At 34.7% G+C, this 4210-nt stretch overlaps 1 non-coding gene across 1 annotated transcript; it reads right to left on the reverse strand.

Annotated features, from left to right (window-relative positions):
- Positions 1–3830: 3830 nt before the first annotated feature.
- Positions 3831–3937, reverse strand: LOC133813505 (small nucleolar RNA R71). The gene has a single exon (XR_009884514.1). It is a non-coding gene; the product is annotated as a small nucleolar RNA R71 (small nucleolar RNA).
- Between the last annotated feature and the right edge of the window lie 273 nt (positions 3938–4210).

Raw genomic sequence — 4210 nt, forward strand, 5'->3', positions numbered from 1 at the left:
TTAAATTCAATGCCCCCTCTTTGGAGCCACCTGCAGCATAGCCCCAGCCTATGCAAGTTGAAGAAGAAATAGATGCAGCCGATGAACCCGTCCATGCCAATGCTCAAGGGAAGCTGAGGGGGAGAGGAGAGGAGCATATCCTCCATATCTGGCACTTGAGGCTCCACCGGATCTGCAATTGGCCAGATTGGATTATATCATCCGGCAAAACCAACACACTCATAATTATTTGGGGAAGCTTCATGATTATCATCGAGCTCAGGCAGACAGACAAAATGAGTTTGTTTACCAGTGGTCAAATCAAGCGGCAGACAGACATTATTTTCCTTATCCACCACCCTGGGATCCTTTTCTAGATCCACCACCCTCTTGACATGATTCACACCAGGTAAGTTTTCTTTCATTACTTATTTTTAAACATTGAGGACCGTGTTTAGTTTAAGTTTGGGGGAGATAGCTTATGTTTCCTGTTGTTTTGTTTGTGTTGTTTTTTTATTTTGTGTTAGTTGTTTAATGTAGAGTTTTGTTTTAGTGTGTTTAATACCGGCATGAATGATGGTTGACAACAAGTGCCAATGAGAACAGAGTGAATGTTATGCATATAATCCAAAGAAAATGAAATCTGAAAAAAATCTGTGTACTTGATTGAACACTCTGTTAGTTCATTTTAGTTTAGACAACATTTGTTGAATATCTGATCATGATATTTAAATTGATGATTTTGATATTAATTATGCTTACTGAACTTGGTTAGTGGATTGATGAGTGGAAAGTGGAAATTATTTTCTACAATTCTAGAACTTGCTTACTTGTTATTTGAGGCAAAATAATATATCATGTATGCTTAGGAATATGATTTAGGCCATCGCTTGGACCGTTTGAGCTTTTTTTGCCGACATGAAATTAATTGATCATTTGTTTACCCCTTTTGAGACTGGCATTGTATCTTTTTGTTCTAAGCCACTATTTAAACCTAATACTTGAAACTTGGTTATTTATCCGTCCCTAATATACTATGAGCACATGATTGAAAAAAGTTATGGGGATTGATGTGTAATGTGGAATATTTGTGAATATAGTTGGATTAGAAAATGAAAAGTGCAAAAGATTAGACAGAGTAAATATATTGAAAAAAAAAGGTTCAATAAAAACTACACTCCCAATATGAATATTTAAAAGAACCAAGTTTGGGGGAGTGTAGTTATCATCTGAAAAAAAAAGGAAATATTTTATCTCTCTCTAAATAAAATCAAAGAAAGGGATTGTGGGATTATATTTACTATGGGAGTAAAGTCGGTGATTGTTGGTCATATGCTTATAGTAGAGTGAGCTTAAAAATGACTTTTTTTTTATCTACCTTGACCTAAGCCATCATTACAAGCTTATAAAAGTCTTATTAATCTTATGCATATCATGATTAATATTGGTGGAGAATAGCAAGTAAGTGAGCTTATGGAATTGTTTGGTTTGAATGGATTGATTGGAACAAATTTGGTTAGAATAATTGATTTCAAATACGTTTCATTAATGATCATGACTTGGTAATCCAAAATGTTAGTAGACTAAAGTGTGTTGAGGAATGTTTTGATCGAGATTGTGGATTGCATAAGCTGTTGAGTAGTATTCTGAGAATTATGTGATTAGCATTCATGATTTTGAGGCATAAGTGTTGTTGTTGGTATAATTCATGTTGTGGACATTTTTATTGTTGTTAGAGTCTAGGTTTGTTTTGAGTCCTTTGTTCGAGGGCGAACAAAGAGTATGTTTGGGGGAGTTTGGTAACTCCATTTAGTGTTGTTTTATGATGTATTTTTGTGGTAATCTTGAGTATTTATGTTTGTTTTGTGCAAGATTACGCTTGTTTTTATCTTTGTTGTAGGCTGGTGCGTTGAATCATGAGAAAAATGTAAAAAGAATAGGAAATGGTGAAAAAAGGAGCTTTCAGTGGTCTCTTGAATCAAAATGGTGCTAAGGACGAGTTAAAATCAGTTTTTGATGAAAGAAGGAGGTTGAAAGGCTTAAATTGGAAAATAATGGAATTAGAGTCGCGGCATGAGCATAAGGGCCGCAACTCTAGTGGAAGTCACAAGCTCAAGGTTGCTGAAGGGAATTAGAGCCACGACTTGCTCTTATAAGTCGCGACTTTAGTGGAAGTCAGAGGCGAACCCAGGAGGGCATCAACAAACAGGCTGCGACTGGGGTTGAGAGAGTCATGGCACCTGAAGATTTACTCAGACTTCGAATTGCTTTCAAAATGACACAGGTCGCGACCTAGGAAAGGCCAAGTTGCGGCCCGCATATGAAGAAAAGGGGTTTCATGATTTTTCTTAGTATAAATTCAAACTTTATGTTATAATTAGGGTTAGGTCAGATTTTAATTACGAGTTTAGAGATTAATTTTGGTTCTGAGATTAGTTTTTCTACACTTTCATATTTTTTATTTCTTCTTCAAGTCTTTGAATTTTATGTTTCTGAATTATTATTTTGTTAATTTAGTCATGTCTGATATGAACTAAACACTTTTATCTAGGGTTTAATGTAGTCGCTAGGATTTCTATTTAATTTTATTATTATTTTCTATTGATTCTTCTTCTTGATTCTTTTATATAATGTTTGCTTAATGCTAGTAAATACCTGATCAATATTTACTTGATTTATGATTTTGATTCAAAATTCGAAAGATGAGAATTGAATATGCTATCGTTATATAGACATAGGTTACATATTGGACGAAAGTATCTGTATGGCTTGTGTAGTAATTAGGTTTCTATGCTTAATGCCTACTATATGTTTAACTTTATCACAGAGATGTCGAAAACTTGCATATAGGATTAGATCATATATCTTGAAAAAGAATAGGAATCGATTTATGTTAACCTGCCATTAGAATACGAAGAAAGAAATTTAGAACTGATAAAAAAAATTAGTAGAATGAAAAGTCGATGAAGTTAATACCCTATGTCTTTTTATTATTGATTTTCATCTCTTGATTAGTTATTTTTGTTCACAGTTATCTAAAATTTTGTAATTAGATTGATTCATCTAAATTTTGTTTGCCAAATAGAAATTAAAGACCGATTATGGGTAATTGGTTAACAATCCTTGTGGGATCGATACTTTATTTACTACTTGAATCGATTACGTGCACTTGCGTATCATATTTTAACAATCATTTTTTTGGCGTCGTTGTCAGGGGCTTAATATCCAATATCAAAATTAATTGTTTTTTGTTCTAATTTGGTTTTGATATTTTACAATCATCCGGATCGAGATTGTATTGTGTTTCAGGAATTATTGGTATATGCGGGAAAGTAGACAAAATGAAATCATACCGATAGATCTTGAAATTGAGAGAATGTGCAGAGAAAACTACAAGATAAAGAAAAAGTTGGATTTTACCATGTCCGAGAATGCAAATAATGGTGTGAAAAACAATGCGAATCTGGGTAATGTAGCTGAAGCCGATCCGCCATTGAGAAACTATGTACTCCCTACTGTTATAGGGATACATTCAAGTATTTTTGCTCCTACTGTTGAGGCGAATAATTTTGAGATAAACCCTCGATTATTCAGATGGTACAGAATTGTGTACAATTCGGGGGATTACCAAATGAGGATTCAAATATCCATATCACAAGTTTTTTAGAGCTTTGTGCGACATTCAAAATGAATGGGGTGAGTAACGATGCTATCAGATTGAGATTATTCCCGTTTTCAGTAAGAGACAAGCTAAGAGTTGGTTGAATTCATTACAAGCCAACTCTACAGTTACTTGGGAAGACTTCACTCAGAAATTCCTTGGTAAATATTTTCCTTCGGCGAAGTCAACTCGAATTAGAGGAGAGATTAATAACTTTCATCAGCTGGATGGGGAGTCTTTATATGATGCATGGGAACGTTTTAAAGAGTTGCAAAGGAAATGCCCACATCATGGAATAGAGAAGTGGCTGCTGGTTCATACATTTTACAATGGTTTGGGGGGAAATACAAGGACAATTATAGATGCAGCAATGGGAGGAGCGTTTATGAGAAAAAGCGCTAATGAAGCGTATGAATTATTGGAAGAGATGGCCACGAATAACTATAATTGGCCTACTGAGTGAGAGAATAAGAAGGAGGCATGAGTCTTAGAGGTCGATCTTATTGCTTAATTGACCGCTCAAGTGGCATCTCTAACCAAGAAATTGCAGCAGAATAACCTAGCCGCACA

The sequence above is a fragment of the Humulus lupulus genome, chromosome 1, assembly GCF_963169125.1.
Source record: "Humulus lupulus chromosome 1, drHumLupu1.1, whole genome shotgun sequence".
Taxonomy (NCBI): Eukaryota; Viridiplantae; Streptophyta; class Magnoliopsida; order Rosales; family Cannabaceae; genus Humulus; species Humulus lupulus.